The sequence below is a fragment of the Salmo trutta genome, chromosome 13 (assembly GCF_901001165.1).
Source record: "Salmo trutta chromosome 13, fSalTru1.1, whole genome shotgun sequence".
NCBI classification, from domain to species: domain Eukaryota; kingdom Metazoa; phylum Chordata; class Actinopteri; order Salmoniformes; family Salmonidae; genus Salmo; species Salmo trutta.
This window is the reverse complement of record NC_042969.1, coordinates 61234444-61254137: the sequence shown is the minus strand read 5'-3', so window position 1 is coordinate 61254137 and position 19694 is coordinate 61234444. Positions and strand designations below refer to the sequence as shown.

At 46.3% G+C, this 19694-nt stretch overlaps 1 protein-coding gene across 6 annotated transcripts in view; it reads left to right on the top strand.

Moving 5' to 3' along the window:
- The window catches only part of LOC115206232 (stAR-related lipid transfer protein 13), a 114089-nt gene that overhangs the window by 33508 nt on the left and 60887 nt on the right, over positions 1 to 19694 (top strand). The window lies entirely within an intron of this gene.

The window sequence follows — 19694 nt, the reverse complement described above, 5'->3', positions numbered from 1 at the left end:
GTTAGTCCAGGGTCTTCTCTGTTAGTCCAGGGTCTCCTCTGTTAGTCCAGGGTCTTCTCTGTTAGTCCAGGGTATGCTCTGTTAGTCTAGGGTCTGCTCTGTTAGTCCAGGGTATGCTCTGTTAGTCCAGGGTCTTCTCTGTTAGTCTAGGGTCTTCTCTGTTAGTCCAGGGTATGCTGTGTTAGTCCAGGGTGTTCTCTGTTAGTCCAGGGTCTGCTTTGTTAGTCCAGGGTCCGCTCTGTTAGTCCAGGGTGTTCTCTGTTAGTCCAGGGTCTACTCTGTTAGTCCAGGGTCTGCTCTGTTAGTCTAGGGTCTTCTCTGTTAGTCCAGGGTCTTCTCTGTTAATCCAGGGTATGCTCTGTTAGTCCAGGGTCTTCTCTGTTAGTCCAGGGTCTTCTCTGTTAGTCCAGGGTCTGCTCTGTTAGTCCAGGGTGTTCTCTGTTAGTCCAGGGTCTGCTTTGTTAGTCCAGGGTCTGCTCTGTTAGTCCAGGGTGTTCTCTGTTAGTCCAGGGTCTACTCTGTTAGTCCAGGGTCTGCTCTGTTAGTCTAGGGTCTTCACTGTTAGTCCAGGGTCTTCTCTGTTAGTCCAGGGTATGCTCTGTTAGTCCAGGGTATGCTCTGTTAGTCTAGGGTCTGCTCTGTTATTCCAGGGTATGCTCTGTTAGTCCAGGGTCTTCTCTGTTAGTCTAGGGTCTTCTCTGTTAGTCTAGGGTCTTCTCTGTTAATCCAGGGTATGCTCTGTTAGTCCAAGGTATGCTCTGTTAGTCCAGGGTCTTCTCTGTTAGTCCAGGGTATGCTCTGTTATTCCAGGGTCTGCTCTGTTAGTCCAGGGTATGCTCTGTTAGTCCAGGGTCTGCTTTGTTAGTCCAGGGTCTACTCTGTTAGTCCAGGGTCTGCTTTGTTAGTCCAGGGTCTGCTCTGTTAGTCCAGGGTCTTCTCTGTTAGTCCAGGGTCTGCTTTGTTAGTCCAGGGTCTGCTCTGTTTGTCTAGGGTATGTTGTCATTCAGGGAGCATTCCAAGTGTAACAGAGGTGGTTGAGTGAACCTTTCTCGGGTGATGAGTAACCTTGTGTGAGACCTGAAGTCTTGCATTAGCCAATGCCTGGACTTTAGCTCAGTGGGCTAACACATAAGACCTGCATGGCTTCAAACCCAGTCGGTTACATAAGGCTGCCTGCTAGTGCTGTGGTCTTGTTCTGTACGATGGTATGGCTGTTACTGTGAGACAATGGGGTTGTGAGTGACGGATGGGGACAGATGTGCCAGCCAGGGTCCAGGTTTCACTCCGTAGCAATGTCTAGAGAATGTCCAGAGAATGTCCCTCCCGACACACAGCCTGTCAGGCTCTTCTTTTAAAGGCCTATTTATACTGACCGCCTGGCTTGGCGGGACACAGATAAAATTAGGAGGCATGCCAGATCATTGTTACTAGTACTACATAGTTACTGCTGAGGGAACTATTTGTCGTGTCGTGGCCCTGGGGGCAGCTGGAGGATTATGGGGTGATGCCATTTTAGTCTCAGGTTCCACTCTCACATGAACTCTATGAGCAGGGAGGGTAATGGGGAGTAACAGGGGGTATGTCAGTAATGTACAGGAGACCCTGTTCACATTCCATCACTCTCACCTATAGGTAGGAATGTCTGCTGTGTGGTCTGGATGTGATTTATGACGTACTTTTTGAGATCAACTGACACTAACCAAAGAGTTTATCAAATTGAACAACTCTGTACTCTGTACTCTGTACTGTACTGCTCCAATAGATAGGATTTCAAAATGTACTCTGTACTCTGTACTGTACTGCTCCAATAGATAGGATTTCAAAATGTACTCTGTACTCTGTACTGTACTGCTCCAATAGATAGGATTTCAAGGGTAATCTAGAGTGATGTATCACTGCTAATGGTTGTAAATCTATGGGCTTTGTGTGGTACTTACCTTGTTGATGACTTCAGTAACTATTTGTCAACACAACCAAGACATTTCCTTCCCTATGGTCTTGTTGATGTCATATTTTAGTACAGTGTGTTTCTACCATCTCTGCTTTAATAGCGTACAATATATTTAGCCACAAGACTCTCGACATGCCGTCTCCCTTTTACAACCATATGCTGGCTGAAATAAGACAGACAAAAGTCTGTGTCAAAGTCAATCTGATGTGGTCAGAATCACTTACAATAAGAGAACCGTAGTTAACGGAACATCTGTCTTCAATAGAAACACAGGTTATGTCCCAAATGGCACCCTACTCCCTATATAGGGCACTACTTTTGACCATAGCACATATGGGGGCACTGGTGAAAAGTAGTGCACAATACAGGGAATGGGGTGCGATTTGAAACGCACACACAGTCAGGATAATAACTGTGAGTAGGATGATGATGATGATGACGTAAAGAGATGAAGCTAACTCTGAGCGCTGATATTCTCTGCCTATATTTGACAGCCTTACCGTAGAGACTGTATAGACTGTATGATGTCATGTTACTGGACCAGATGGTCTGCAGAATCTATGGTTATGTCCCAAATGGCACCATTTTCCCTATATAGTCCATTACTGTTGACCAGAGCCATATGGGCCCTGGTCAAAAATAGTGCACTATAAAGAGAAAAGGGTGACATTTGGAACACAGACTATAACATAGCACCAGTCATCATAACCACCAGTTCACCTCGCTATAGTGACATAGTCCAGCCGAGGAAACCTCTCTGGGCCCATATCCCAAATAGCCCCGCGTGTGACTAAACACACCACGTACATATATATCCAAACCACATATGCGCACTGTCTAGGGTAGAGGTTAGGGTGGTCAGCTCTCTGGGTAGAGGTGAGGAGAACCATAAGTCAGACAGAGGCTTAAATTCTCATCTCTCTGAACCATGGCCTGTGTTACCTGAATGTATTATATGTGTAGTCTCCTGACCATAGCTTATGGCCTTTAAAATCTATACTGATGAATATCTGTTGCTATGTTTTCATGTTGAGAGGAAACTCCAAGCATATATGGGAAAACGCCATACCTTTCTGTCCAACAACAATGTTTTTAAACCCCAGACCTTTCTGCCCACTATAATGTTTTTAAACCCCAGACCTTTCTGCACAACTAAAAGGTTTTTAAACTCCAGACGTTTCTGCCCCACTAAAATGTTTTTAAAATCCAGAATATTTTTGTTAGCTTGTTTTCCCTCAACTCCCAGAAGGACAGGTTCAGGAATAGTTTGGTTTGTTTTAACAAAAATCAACAGCTTATTTTTTTGAAAAGTTTACCAACACTTCACGAGAGAGGGATAGAGAGAGAAGAAAAATGGAGAGAGAAGACAGATATGAAGCGATGGAGATGGAGAGAGGGAGACAGGAGGATGGAGACAGGGAGATGGAAAGAGGGAGCTGGAGAGAGGGAGCTGGAGAGAGGGAGATGGAGAGAGGAAGCTAGAGAGAGGGAGATGGAGAGAGGGAGATGGAGAGAGGGAGCTAGAGAGAGGGAACTAGAGAGATAGAGAGAGGGAGATGGAGATGGAGAGAAGGAGATGGAGATGGAGAGAGAGAGAGCTAGAGAGAGGGAACTAGAGAGATGGAGAGAGGGAGATGGAGAGAAGGAGATGGAGAGAGGGAGATGGAGATAGACAAAGAACAGTGCAAGAAAATAGCAGTTGCACTTAGCCGCTGTGTCGTTCAGTCGTGGCCTGTAACCTGCTGCTTTAATAACCGTCCGGGTGTTTTGTTATGGTAAACATCACCTTGGCTGACCTGCTCTCTCACAGTGATGGGACAGGACACTGCAGTGCCCTAGAACTGTCTATCACTGTCCTAGACCACACACACACACACACACACATATGCACACACACACACACACACACACACACACACACACACACACACACACACACACACACACACACACACACACACACACACACACACACACACACACACACACACACACACACACACACACACACACACAGATCTCCTCTCTGAATACATCCTCTAATCTGTGTTGACTGGTACAATCTAAAGACCGTTATTCTGTGGTTCTGTGAAAACAAAGGAAGAGCTGTGTGGAGAGGGTTCATTCTCTTAATAAGACACTCCGTGTCTGAAGGCTCCATTGGGTTATTAAGATACTGCGTTCCTCACACCTCTCTGTGAATGACTCCAGCGCAAAGCATTCAACAACCTGGCTGATTTCCCTCACCAGGAAAAAGGACGCGTCTTTAAGACTCTTTGTAAAACGGTCATTCTTCTTTAGTTTACTTCCTCTTCACTCTTCAATTTCACCTTGTTATAATAAGGACTTGAGGCATGCTGCTGGTCCTATTGACTCTACTGTCAGGCTGCTGATTTGATCAACTCAGAGTACTGACTGACTGGTTAACCATGGAGGAGTCCTCTTCCTCATGATTACACCCCAACATGTCATCCTCACGTCAGATCAGGCTATACCCTAGTATATTCATTTACAGCGAATAGTTGTGAGTAGACTATCTTTTGGAGGTTTCCTAATCTAATAGATGCTAGCTGTTTTGTTTATGTGTGATTTATTATAGAGTTCTGCACCATTAATGTGAACTTGGCTGAAGCTGAGTGTAGTCAATTGATGTTGCCACAGGGACCATTCCTAGAACACTAGGGAACACAGGAACAGGAACATTAGAAAACTTGGGAACACTGTTAGAGATAACGTGGAATAATACCTCTGTGAAGTTCTGCATTCTGCCAAGCTCTTTCTTCCCCCCAGACTCCCATAACATGGCTGTGGTCAGTGTGATCATTCATCTTGGTGTAAAACAAGGTCTGTACTGGCCCAGTCAGTATATACAATATTCTAAATCACTACTCTGGGTCCTGGGTCCAGATGACTCACCAGTGCCTGTTATATAACTCCAGGCCAGGCTGGTGATAATCATCCAGAAGATTTGTCTTTTATTTTTGTTTGACTCATCTCTGTCCCACCAGAGGCACATCACATTGCTCCCAGCTGCCTTCTCAAACCGAGGCCTCTTTCCTCTTCCTTCTCTCTCACTCTCTCTTTCTCTCTCTCTCTCTCTTGTTCTCTCACTCGCTCTCTCTCTCCCCAGCCTCTCTCTCTCCCCCCTCTCCCCCTCTCCATCTCTCTGCAACCTCTCTCTTCCACTTCCACCCTCAACTCATTTCTCCTCTCTCCTTTCTCACCCTCTTTTCCCTCTGCCAGTGACCCTAGACAGCTGCAGTTTCTCTGCTCCTCTACCAGAACACTCCCAGGCTGTCACATGCACACACGCACACACGCACGCACGCACGCACGCACGCACGCACGCACGCACGCACACACACACACACACACACACACACACACACACACACACACACACACACACACACACACACACACGATTGATGATGAGGGAGAATGGGGTATCACCTGTACAACCGTAGACAGAACACATGCAGAATGTAGGCGCAATTTAGTGTGAGGGCGAGCATGTTGAACTCAGACAGTCTCTATCTTACTGATGTGTTTATGATCACATCTATGTATGGTGTCAGTCAAGGTCAAGAGGGGGACCGAGGGGGAAGAGGACCGAGGGGGAGTCTGGCAGAAGGTGTGTGTGTGGGGGGGGGGGGGGGGGAGAGAAGATGACCAGCGACAGATCTGGAACAGAGATGTCAGGACAGATCTATAGATTCTATACAGAAATACATGACGTATTCCCTACATAGTGCACTACTTTTGACCAGAGCCATATGGGCCCTGGTTAAAAGTAGTGCACTACATAGGATAATAGGGGTTGATTTGGGACACAGCCACAGTGTTATGGATAAGTGGCTGAAGGATCACCGGCTGGATGAAGCATGTTGTTGCTGTGGCCTCAATAGAATACAGGTGTTCTCTCCAAGGTGGCCTAAATATTTAGTGAAGGCACTGTGTGCGTTCGCTTGTGTTTTCCAGTGAATGAGGCCAGGACATTCAGTGTTTTTATCCATTTAGCGACCTTAAAATACTGTAATAGACAGCAGGTCTGGACTGTGTTGATGTGTCAATAGTGACTACGCTCAGCACTTAGAACTTGGAACTCCTGGAAAACCTGTTTCCATGTCATTATACTGTTATTCACTCCCCCTCTTCTCATTGGCCAGCATGGTCTGATCTATGACATAATGTGTTATATTTACTAGCCAGTCGTCATGTGTAGCTTTATAAAGAGCTCCTGGCCTGGCCGGAGAATGAAACATTACACACGGGGAAAGATGGAAAGTAACTTGTGGTTTCCTGAGGCCACATACCAGCCAGACTGTTTGACAGATGAAAAAAACTGTCCTAGGTTTTAAAAAGACTCTCTCCTATATATACAGTCATTAGAGAGACTCTTCTTCATTAGGCTTTGCAGAAGATGTGAGTAACTACTTCAACTACTTCAAACTACTACTAGAAACCATTAGTAATGTTGTATTAAAGCTTTTGTCATTTGAAATGCCACGTTACTTCTGATGCCTTGTATCCTGGATAAAACCATGAGCTTGGCCAGGAAATCCGCATCATTACCAGAATGAATGACCCAATATAAATCCATCCTGTAGTTTGATTGTGCCATTGTGAACAGTTAGTCCATGCTGCCTGCACTGTGTCACAAATGCACCCTCTTCCCTATATAGTGCACTACTTTTGATAAGCACTCTGGAATAGGGAAAAAGGTGCATTTGTGAGAGAACAGGGTTTAGTCAGAGTTAATGAGGCAGGAAGGCCATTAACACTGCTCTGGGACATGCCTACAGAGCCAGCATGACCACCTCCACTTCTGTTGAATGGCAGTCAGTCTGTCTGTCTTCTCCTGGCTGTGTGTTTGTCCAGTGGAGCTTGGCTGTGAGGAAGCATGCAGCAGGAGCTTTACATAGCTCTGTGCTTTCACCTGTACACTGCTGTAACATTGTTACAGCAATAAACACCCTCTAATAACAAAAGGCTACTTTCTGCCTCTTTACAGTGAATTCAACTACAGTATGTGACTCAGTAATCAAAGAGCAATAAGAGAGAGACAGGGGCAGAGCGAGAGAGAGAGAGAGAGTGAGAGAGAGACACACACACAGAGAGAGAGATTGAATTGAGAGCGAGAGAGATTGTATTGAGAGAGAGACAGACGAGTGAGAAAGAGAGAGAGAGAGAGAGAGAGAGAGAGACCTATTGCTCATCTCTTGGCTACAGCACAGTGCACTATATGATTACAGACATTGTACATTCTCTCTCAGCTCATTCACTGTCAAGCCACTAACACCTCTGTCTGATCACTGCCAAATTACGTTGTTCCTCAAAAGAACAGACCTGGAAACAACCACACATTTACAGCCCAGTAAGCTGTACAAGATCAGAAATTCATACAGATGGGCCCAAAACAGCACAGAAGAATACCAGAAAGCAACCAGTAACCAAAATAGAGATGGATACCACATTCACTCACAGTAAAGATGGCATCAATCTACAACATCAAACGGCAAAAGAAGCACAACTTAAATTGATAAAAAACAAAACAAAGAAGACCACAGATGACAACTGGTTTGATGCAGATTGTAAATTCCAACCAAAAGCAGAGACCCAAATAATGGTGAATTACGCCTTCATTACTGTGAGACTTTAAAACTCTATAAACGTACACTCAGAACCTAAAAAAGCACAGTACAACAGCAAGCAGCTGACACTAATTGAGGAGTCCAGAAACACAAACAACTTCTGCCAAAATTTGAAATAACTAAAAAAATCTAAACAAGAGGAATTAGTGATACAAAGTGGTGACATACGGAAAACCCATTTTAAAACACTCTACAACACCATTCAAATTGACAAACACAGAACAATGCTAAATTCATGAGAAGTTGAATGGATTACAAAAAGCTATAAATGACAATCAAAATCCATTGGACTCCCCATTTACTCACCAGCAGCTCTATAAGAAACTTCAGGCCCTCAAATGTAAAAAAGCATGCAGACCTGACGGCGTCCTAAATGAGATGCTCAAACTCACAAGTGCAAAATGTAAATTGGCTATATTAAAACTGCTTAATGTGATCCTTAGTGTAGGTTATTTCCCTGACATCTGGAATCAAGGACTCATGACCCCAATTTTTAAGAACAGAGACAAATTTGACCCTAACAACTGCAGAGGCATTTGTGTGAACAGTAACCTGGGAAAGATTTTCTGTAGTATTATACTCTATGTAAGAGTTCTAAACTTCCTTTATAGCACAATGTCTTGAGTAAAAGCCAAATTGGATTTATACCAAAACATCTCACGGCTGATCATATTTACACCCTACATACCCTGATAGATAAACATGTCCACCAAAATAATACCAAAATGTACGCTTGTGTCATGATCTACCAAGAGAATTCTCTTCGATCATAATCACAGCCGTGTATACCCCCCCCCCCCCTGTTCCCAAGAAAGCTAAGCTAACTGAGCTAAATGACTACCGCCCTGTAGCACTCACTTCCATCATCATGAAGTGCTTTGAGAGACTAGTCAAGGACCATATCACCTCCACCCTACCTGACACCCTAGACCCACTCCAATTTGCTTACCGCCACAATAGGTCCACAGACGACGCTATCGCCATCACACTGCACACTGCCCTAACCCATCTGGACAAGAGGAATACCTATGTAAGAATGCTGTTCATCGATTACAGCTCAGCATTTAACACCATAGTACCCTCCAAACTCGTCATTAAGCTCGAGACCCTGGGTCTAGACCCCGCCCTGTGCAACTGGTCCTGGACTTCCTGACGGGCCGCCCCCGGGTGGTGAGGGTAGGTAACAACATCTCCACCCCGCTGATCCTCAACACTGGGTCCCCACAAGGGTGCGTTCTCAGCCCTCTACTGTACTCCCTGTTCAACCATGACTGTGTGGCCATGCACGCCTCCAACTCAATCATCAAGTTTGCAGACGACACTACAGTGGTAGGCTTGATTACCAACAACGACGAGACGGCCTACAGGGAGGAGGTGAGGGCCCTCGGAGTGTGGTGTCAGGAAAATAACCTCAAACTCAATGTCAACAAAACAAAGGAGATGATCGTGGACTTCAGGAAACAGCAGAGGGAGCAGCCCCCTATCTACATTGACGGGACAGTAGTGGAGAGGGTGGAGAGTTTCAAGTTCCTCGTCGTACACATCACGGACAAACTGAAATGGTCCACCCACACAGACAGCATGGTGAAGAAGGCACAGCAGCGCCTCTTCAACCTCAGGAGGCTGAAGAAATTCGGCTTGTCACCAAAAACACTCACAAACTTTTACAGATGCACAATCAATAGCATCCTGTCGGGCTGTATCACCGGCTGGTATGGCAGATGCTCCGCCCATAACCGGAAGGCTCTCCAGAGGGTAGTGAGGTCTGCACAACGCATCACCGGGTGCAAACTACCTGCCCTCCAGGACACCTACACCACCCGAGCCACTGCCTGTTCACCCCGCTATCATCCAGAAGGCGAGGTCAGTACAGGTGCATCAAAGCTGGGACCGAGAGACTGAATAATAACTGCTTCTATCTCAAGGCCATCAGACTGTTAAACAGCCATCACTAACACTGAGTGGCTGCTGCCAACATACTGACTCAACTCCAACCACTTAATTAATGGTAAAATTGATGTAATCAATTTATCACTAGCCACTTTATATTACATAATGTTTACTTACCCTACATTACTCATCTCTTATGTATACATATACTGTATGCAATACCGTCTACTGCATCTTGCCATCTGATGTAATTAAATGTATCACTAGCCACTTTAAACAATGCCACTTTATATAATGTTCTCATACCCTACATTGCTCATCTCATATGTATATACTGTACGCTATACCATCTACTGCATCTTGCCATCTTGATGTAATGTATCACTAGCCACTTTAAACAATGTCACTTCATATAATGTTTTCAAACCCTGCATTGCTCATTGCTCATCTCATATGTATATACTGTACCCTATACCATCTACTGCATCTTGCCTATGCCGTTCGGCCATCACTCATTTATATATTTTTATGTACATATTCGTACTCATTCCTTTATACTTGTGTGTATAAGGTAGTTGTTGTGAAATTGTTAGATTACTTGTTAGATATTACTGCATGGTCGGAACTAGAAGCACAAGCATTTCGCTACACTTGCAATAACACCTGCTAACCATGTGTATGTGACAAATAAATTTGATTTGATTTGACATTGGCCTGTTGGGGGAGGTTTATGACCCCCATAAATACCTTTCCCTCTCTCTACTCTACCGATGTGACTATTGAAAATCCATTTGTTAACATAGAGAGTCTGGTAACATCAAAAGGTGGGAAATTGAACCATATTTTGGTAATCCATCCAGTTGAAAATATGCGTTGGTACTTAATGAATATGATGTCAGATCAGTTGGCGTCTGAGACATTATTACTGATGATAGGACGACATAAACTGTATCTTGGAAAGTCTACACATTCCAGTTATCAGATTCACATGGAATTGTTGTGCAATTTAAATGTTTAAATATGAAACTATTTGTGAAAAGATTAAATGTAATTTTATCTTCTTAAATGAGAGAACGGTTTGTCATAGAGAATCTCTGCTCACTCAGAGGCCCCGCCCAAGTGAACAGACACTGGTTGTAAACTATGAAACACGCCCTTCTTTCACCACTATATAAACCCGTTGACGAAAATTCAACTTCCTGTTCCAAGGACGTGCGTGCTTGCGGTCCCCACATTGAAAGGACAAAGATCAGCTACAGAACTAAGCCAACCTCAGCGTGAGCTCTGGTTGAACAACAAGAACCTAATGAGATTAGCATCGAATTTCATCGTGAAGATGACGATCAACACGCCGAAAGGATGAATTTCGACTATACCAGCCAGAATATAGCTTGAGCTTAAAAGTAATGCAACTTGGTATGAACTTTGAACTCTTATTCACTAAAGAAGTGATACCCTCTCCGCATACTAAACGTGGGCTAGGAGAGGATGGGCAGAGTATCCATTCTACCACGCTCCAGTTCACCACTAGACATTCTTCAGAGGACCAGAGATCCATGCTGGACAACCCGCCTTCTATCTACGACCAATCTACCGAAGCGCAGCTCAGAGTAAATATTTATGGCATTTTCCTTTTTCAAATGGGCGGTTATTTAGAATGCATAAGATACTGTATTTACGATAGCATAGCTGCCTACGGCCCGATAGAGACACAAAATATTTTTGTTCCTCAGTCTTCCCGCTCTTTCATTATAAAACCCAACCCCCTTTCTTTGTGTAACCAGCCATCATATATGTTCCGTCCGCTTGGGACGTTTTCCTTTCTGACATAATTTGTAATCAATGTATACATTCTGTGTATATGTAATTCTGTGTGATTATTTAGGTATTTAGTAAATAAATAATTAAACCTGATTCAACTTGTTAGCCAAGGTTCGTGAAGATAACCAAGTATTTACAACTTTCAGATGAGACTGAATAAAGTGACGATTAAATATTGACTGCAACTGATGTAAAAGATTATTAGGTCTTTAAGAGTTTACTCGGAAGATAACAGCTCTATAAACATTCTTTTGTGGTGCCCTGACTTTCTAGTTAATTACATTTACCTGATTAGCTTAATCAGGTAATATTAATTACAGAGAAAGGATTTTATAGAATAGTATGTCATATCACTTAATCCGGCATAGCCAAAGACACAACACTTGCTTTATTGACTTCCAAAAAGCATTTGATTCTATTTGGCATACAGGACTGTTCTACAAAGTTATTGAAAGTGGTGTGGGGGGTAAAACATATGACATAATTAAATGAATGTATACTGGCAATACTTGCAGCATCAAAATTGGCAAGAAAGGAACAGAATTCTTTAACCAGGGACGGGGCCTTCACCAGGGTTGCAATCTGAGCCCTGTACTCTTCAATATTTACATCAACGAATTGGCCACTATTCTAGAGAAATACTCAGCCCCTGGTGTTAGTCTCCACAATTCAGAGGTTAAATGCCTGCTCTTCGCAGATGACGTATGCCTGCTATCACCCACAGCCCATGGCCTACAGCAGAGTCTGGACCTGCTAGAGCAGTACTGCCAGACCTGGGTCCTGGCAGTAAACCCCAAAAATACAAAAATAATGAATTCTGAATTCTGCATGCAGAGACCAATCAACCTGCACATGTCCTCTACTGTTTGCTTATTGTTATTGTTCAATGTATGGTTATTTTGACCCTTGGTTATTGTTGTTACTGTTGTCCTGTTGACAATTTTGATTCTTATTATTTTCATATTGTAAATATCCAAAGTAAGCTTTGGCAATATGTACTGTACATTGTCACGTCATGCCAATAAAGCAAATTGAATTGAATTTAATTGAATTGAATTGAGAGATAAAGACGAGAGAGAGAGAGAGGGAGAGTGACACAGAGAGAGAGAGAATTCAGAGAGAGAGAATTCAGAGAGAGAGAGATAGAGAATTCAGAGGGAGAGATTGAATTGAGAGAGAGACAGAGAGAGAGATTGAATTGAGAGTGACAGACAGAGAGAAAGACTGAATTGAGAGAGAAAAAGAGAGAGGGGGAGAGAAAGAGAATTGAGAGAGAGAGACAGAGAGAGAGATTGAATTGAGAGAGAGAGAAAGACAGCGAGAACGATTGAATTCAGAGAGAGAGACAGACAGAGAGAGAGATTGAATTGAGAGAGACAGAGAGAGAGGGGGAGAGAGAAAGTGGGGGGGGAGAGAGAGAGGGGAGAGGGATAGAGAGAGAGGGAGAGATGGAAAGGAGAGAGAAATGGAGACAAAGAGAGAGAGAGAAATAAAGAGAAAAGAGAAAGAGAGGGGAGAGAGTGAGAGATAAAGACATGAAAGAGAGAGAGACAGACAGGAAAATACAGACACTTGTATATTCTATGATTCATGTTTAATACTCTGGCTCCCACATTTTATCTTGCTAGACAAACATATGAAATCTATCCTTCACAAAACATTATCAATCCACCCCCTTTCCTCCTCTTCTCTTCCGTCTCTTTCTCTTAGTGTGTGTGAGTGTCCGTGCAGAAGCGTGTGTGTATGCATATGTGCGTGTGTGGGGAGGGGTGGGTTGGGTTCAGTGCTAATAGAAGCCAGGTGGTGCAGACAGTAAATGGGTTCCCATGGATTCTAGTGGCTAACAGGGCCATTACATGCCATGTCATTCGCGTCTTGTTAAACAGTGAAGAAACAATAGCCATGTTAGCTTGGCTTGCCAGTTACACTCTCTCTCTTCATTTCACTTTGTAGGCTTTGAGTGGTCTCTCCTGTTATTACAATCCTGAAACTAACAGTCTATTACAGTCTAGTACGACATGAAATGTACATACTTTAGCAGCAGGCATCGTCATGGTGTGTGTGTGTGTGTGTGTGTGTGTGTGTGTGTGTGTGTGTGTGTGTGTGCGTGCGTGCGTGCGTGCGTGCGTGTGTGCGTGCATGTGTCCGTGTGTGTGTGTGTGTGTGTGAGTAGGCTCTCTCTGGAGAACCCTACTCCTACTCTCTAACCCCTAACCCGTCATCTAAACCCACATACACACCACATGTTGCTCCTCTGGAAAAATGGAAAAGCATCTTGGGAATATACGGTCAGGAAATGTATAGTCCATGAGTGAGATGGGCCTGTAAGAGTGGGGCGAGGGGGGAGACTGGGCCGTGAGAGTTCCCTGGTGCGTCTTTTTTCCATTAGGTTGGGAGTGTAATCCCCCTGACTATTGAGGGGGCGTGGCCTGGGATCTCATCATTCAATCACAGAGCAGAATCAGCTTCTCCACATCTGGGAATTTCTCACTGCGCCGATCAGACAACATTCCACACATACACATACACATGCACCCACGCACACACACACACACATAATGTAAACATGGGAGAGGGCGAGAGAGAGAGAGGGAGAGAAAGAGAGAGAGATAGAGGAGAGAGAGAAAGAGAGAAAGAGAGAGAGAGAGAGAGATGAAGAAAGAGAGCGAGAGAGATGGAGGAAGAGAGAGAGCAAAGAAGTTAACTAGCTCTCTGAGAAGTTGCATGTTTCTCAACGAGATGAGGAGTGGTTTGAGTGGCTTGTCCAAAACAAACATTCAGAGAGTCAGAGAGGAGATTATTGATATTTCCTCTCTCTGCACCTCCCTCCCCCTTATCTCTCTCTCTGGCATGGGAGACATATGTTAACATTGCCAAAGCAAGTGAAGTAGGTAATATACAAAAGTGAAATAAACAATAAAAATTAACAGTAAACATTACACTCACAGATGTTCCAAAATAATAAAGACATTACAAATGTCATATTATGTATTTATACAGTGTTGTAACGATGCGCAAATGGTTAAAGTACAAAAGGGAAAATCAATAAACATAAATATGGGTTGTATTTACAATGGTGTTTGTTCTTCACTGGTTGCCCTTTTCTTGTGGCAACAGGTCACACATCTTGCTGCTGTGATGGCACACTGTGGCATTTCACCCAGTAGATATGGGAGTTTATCAAAATCGGGTTTGTTTTCGAATTCTTTGTGGATCTGTGTAATCTGAGGGAAATATGTGTCTCTAATATGGTCATACATTGGGCAGGAGGTTAGGAAGTGCAGCTCAGTTTCCACCTCATTTTGTGGGCAGTGTGCACATAGCCTGTCTTCTCTTGAGAGCCAGGTCTGCCTACAGGAGCCTTTCTCAATAGCAAGGCTATGCTCCCTGAGTCTGTACATAGTCAAAGCTTTCCTTAAGTTTGGGTCAATAACTGTGGTCAGGTATTCTGCCACTGTGGGCCTTCCCTGTGGGCCTTCCCTGTGGGCCTTCCCTGTGGGCCTTCCCTGTGGGCCTTCCCTGTGGGCCTTCCCTGTGGGCCTTCCCTGTAGCTCAGTTGGTAGAGCATGGTGTTTGCAACGCCAGGGTTGTGGGTTCGATTCCCACGGGGGGCCAGCACAGGGGGGAAAAAATGTATAAAATTGTATGAGATGTATGCATTCACTACTGTATGTTGCTCTGGATAAGAGCGTCTGCTAAAAATGTGTACTTTCTGTTTAGGGCCACATAGCATTGTAGTTTGCTCTGTTTTTTTGTTAATTCTTTCCAATGTGTCAAGTAATAATCTTTTTGTTTTCTCATGATTTGGTTAGGTCTAATTGTGTTGCTGTCCTGGGGCTCTGTGGGGTTTGTTTGTGTTTGTGAACGGAGCCCCAGGACCAGCTTGCTTAGGGGACTCTTCTCCAGGTTCATCTCTCTGTAGGTGATGGCTTTGTTATGGAAGGTTTGGGAATCGCTTCCTTTTAGGTGGTTGTAGAATTTAACGGCTCTTTTCTGGATTATGATAATTAGCGGGTATCGGCCTAATTCTGCTCTGCGTGCGTTATTTTGTGTTTTACGTTGTACACAGAGCATATTTTTGTAGAATTCTGCATGCAGAGTCTCAAATTGGTGTTTGTCCCATTTTGTGAATTCTTGGTTGGTGAGCGGACCCCAGACCTCACAACCATAAAGGGCAATGGGTTCTATAACGGATTCAAGTATTTTTAGCCAGATCCTAATTGGTATGTCGAATTTTATGTTCCTTTTGATGGCATAGAATGCCCTTCTTGCCATGTCTCAGATCGTTCACAGCTTTGTGGAAGTTACCTGTGGCGCTAATGTTTAGGCCAAGGTATGTATAGTTTTTTGTGTGCTCTAGGGCAACGTTGTGTAGATGGAATTTGTATTTGTGGTACTGGCTACTGGACCTTTGTCACGACTTCTACCGAAGTCGATGCCTCTCCTTGTTTGGGCGGTGCTCGGCGGTCGAAGTCACCGGTCTTCTAGCCTTCATTGATCCATTTTTCATTTTCCATTGGTTTTGTCTTGTCTTCCTACACACCTGGATCCAATCCCATTCATTGCATGTTGTGTATTTAACCCTCTGTTTCCCCTCATGTCCTTGTCAGAGATTGTTTGTTGTTATGCTCGTGATATTTGATTGGTGCGCGACGGGTTCTTGTACCCACGTTTATTTTATTATGTACTTTGGTTTTGGAGGTTTTGTTTTACGTTATTAAACTACTCCATTTATACCAAGTTTGATTCTCCTGTGCCTGACTTCCCTGCCACCTAGACACATGGCATGACAGAATCTCTGACCTAAAATATGAAGTCAGCAGGAGAAGGTACCCCGGACATGGCGGAGCGCGTCCAGGAGCATACGGACAAGCTTTACCATCTGGGTGCCGCCATGGATCGCGTTGTCCAGAATATGGACCGCTGGGAGAGACAGGGAGTTCTTCTAGTGCCTCCACCAGCACAACCGGGGTCTATCCTGAGCGCCTCTTTTCCACATGAACCCAGTGGGATCCGTCTCTCCATGCCACAGGGGTACAACGGAAGTGCTGCCAACTGCCAGGGTTTCCTCCTCCAATTAAACCTTTATCTGGCCACGGTCCACCAAGCCCCATCGGACCGTGAGAAGGGTTTCGCCCTCGTCTCGTGCCTCACCGGGAAAGCCCTGGAGTGGGCCAGCGCCGTGTGTGGAGAGGGAGATGCGGCGTTGGACCATTTTGAGGAGGTCACCCGCAGTTTCTGGGCAGTCTTCGACCACCCACCCGAGGGCAGAGCGGTGGGTCAGCATCTCTACCATCTGAGGCAGGAGACGAGGAGCGCCCAGGAGTTTGCCCTGGAGTTTAGGACCCTGGCTGCCGGCGCGGGATGGAACCACAGGGCCCTGATCAACTATTACCGTTGCAGTCTGCGCGAGGATGTCTGTCAGGAGCTGGCCTGTAGAGACACCACCCTCACTTTCGACCAGTTCGTGGATCTGTCCATCCGGCTAGACAACCTGCTGGCTGCTCGCGGACGTCCAGATCGGGGTCTGGTGGTTCCATCCTCCCGCACCCCCTATCCGATACCCATGGAGCTGGGAGGGGAGGTGCGCAGGGAGACCGGAGGAGGTTCCTGCTCGTGCACCATCTGTGGCCGCAGAGGTCACACTGCTGGTCGGTGCCGGGTTGGTTCCTCTGGGAATCGAGGTAACAGGCAGGGCGCTATGGCGTCACCCCAGGTGAGCCGGCACCATTCTCACTCAGAGCCCTCTGTTGCACATATGTTTGTCTGTCACTTTTCCTGAATTTTCCCCACATTCCCAGCATAAGGCACTAGTAGATTCAGGCGCAGCTGGGAATTTCATTGATAAAGCGTTAGCTCATAGTTTAGGGACCCCCATTGTACCTGTAGATGTGCCTTTCCCCATTCACGCCTTAGATAGTCGGCCATTAGGGTCAGGGTTTATCAGGGAGGCCACCGCTCCTTTGAGTATGGTGACGCAGGGGGTCACACGGAAAAGATGTGTCTTTTTCTTATTGACTCTCCTGCGTATCCCATGGTGCTGGGCCTACCCTGGTTAGCTTGTCATAACCCCACTGTTTCATGGCCACAGAGGGCTCTCACGGGGTGGTCGTGAGAGTGCTCAGGTAGGTGTTTAGGGGTTTCCGTTGGTGCTACTACGGTGGAAAGTCCAGACCAGGTCTCCACCGTGGGCATTCCCCCAGAATATGCCGATTGGGCTCTCGCCTTCTGTAAAGAGAAGGCGACTCAATTACCACCCCATCGACGGGGGGAGTGTGCGATAAATCTCATGGTAGACGCTGCACTTCCCAGGAGTCACGTGTATCTCCTGTCGCAAGCGGAGATGGTGGTTATGGAGACATATGTCTCCGAATCCCTGTGTCAGGGGTATATTCGGTCCTACACTTCACCCGTCTCCTCGTGTTTCTTTTTTGTGAATAAGAAGGATGGAGGTCTGCGCCCGTGCATTAATTATAGAGGTCTCAATCAAATCACGGTGAGGTACAGTTACCCGCTACCTCTTATCGCCACGGCGATTGAGTCAATGCACGGGGTGCGCTTCTTCACTAAGCTGGATCTCAGGAGTGCGTACAACCTGGTGCGTATCCGAGAGGGAGACGAGTGGAAGACAGCATTTAGTACCACCTCAGGGCATTATGAGTACCTCGTCATGCCGTACGGGTTGATGAATGCTCCATCAGCCTTCCAATCCTTTGTAGATGAGATTTTCAGGGACCTGCACGGGCAGGGGGTAGTGGTGTATATCAATGACATTCTGATATACTCCACTACATGCGCCGAGCATGTGTCCCTGGCTCGCAGAGTGCTTGGTCGCCTGTTGGAGCATGACCTGTACGTCAAGGCTGAGAAATGCCTGTTCTTCCAACAGTCCATCTCCTTCCTAGGGCATTGCATTTCCACGTCCGGAGTGGAGATGGAGAGTGACCGCATTGCAGCCGTGCGTAATTGGCCGACTCCCACCACGGTGAAGAACATGCAGCGATTCTTAGGGTTTGCCAACTACTACCGGAGGTTTATCCGGGGTTTTGGTCAGGTAGCGTTTCCCATTACCTCACTGCTGAAGGGGGGCCTGGTGCGCTTGCAGTGGTCGGCTGAGGCGGATGGGGCTTTTAGGCACCTGAAGGCTCTGTTTACCCCGGCTCCTGTGTTGGCCCATCCGGATCCCTCTTTGGCGTTCATAGTTGAGGTGGACACGTCCGAGGCTGGGATAGGAGCTGTGCTCTCTCAGCGTTCGGGTACGCCACCGAATCTCCGCCCCTGTGCCTTCTTCTCTAAGAAGCTCTGCCCGGCGGAGCGAAACTATGATGTGGGGGACCGGGAGCTGTTGGCTGTCGTCAAGGCTTTGAAGGCGTGGAGACGTTCGCTTGAGGGGGCTAAACACCCCTTTCTCATCTGGACTGACCACCGCAATCTGGAGTACATCTGGGCGGCGAGGAGAATGAATCCTCGCCAGGCAAGGTGGGCCATGTTTTTCACCCGTTTTGTGTTTATCCTCTCTTACAGACCAGGCTCCCAGAACGTTAAGGCAGACGCATTGTCCCGGCTGTATGACACAGAGGAGCGGTCCATAGATCCCACTCCCATACTCCCAGCCTCTTGTTTGGTGGCGCCGGTAGTGTGGGAGCTGGACGCGGACATTGAGCGGGCGTCACGTGCAGAGCCCATTTCCCCTCAGTGTCCAGCTGGGCGTCTGTACGTTCCGTCTGATGTCCGCGACTGGCTGATCTATTGGCCCCACACGTCACCCTCCTCTGGTCATCCTGGGATCGGTTGGACGGTGCGCTGTCTTAGTGGGAGGTACTGGTGGCCCACTTTAGCTAAGGATGTGAGGGTTTATGTTTCCTCCTGCTCGGTGTGCGCCCAGTGCAAGGCTCCTAGACACCTGCCCAGAGGTAAGTTACAACCCTTACCCGTTCCACAACGGCCGTGGTCACACCTGTCGGTGGATTTCCTAACCGATCTTCCACCTTCACAGGGTAACACCACGATCCTGGTCGTTGTGGCTCATTATTCTAAGTCCTGTCGTCTCCTCCCTTTGCCCGGTTTCCCTACAGCCCTACAAACTGCTGAGGCCCTGTTTACACACGTCTTCCAGCACAACGGTGTGCCAGAGGACATAGTGTCTGATCGGGGTCCCCAGTTCACGTCAAGGGTCTGGAATGCGTCAAGGGGGTCTCAGTCAGCCTTACCTCAGGTTTTCACCCCGAGAGTAACGGGCAGGTGGAGAGAGTTAACCAGGATGTGGGTAGGTTTCTGAGGTCTTATTGCCAGGACCGGCCCGGGGAGTGGGCGGCGTTCGTGCCCTGGGCAGAGATGGCCCAGAACTCGCTCCACCACTCCTCCACTAACCTTTCTCC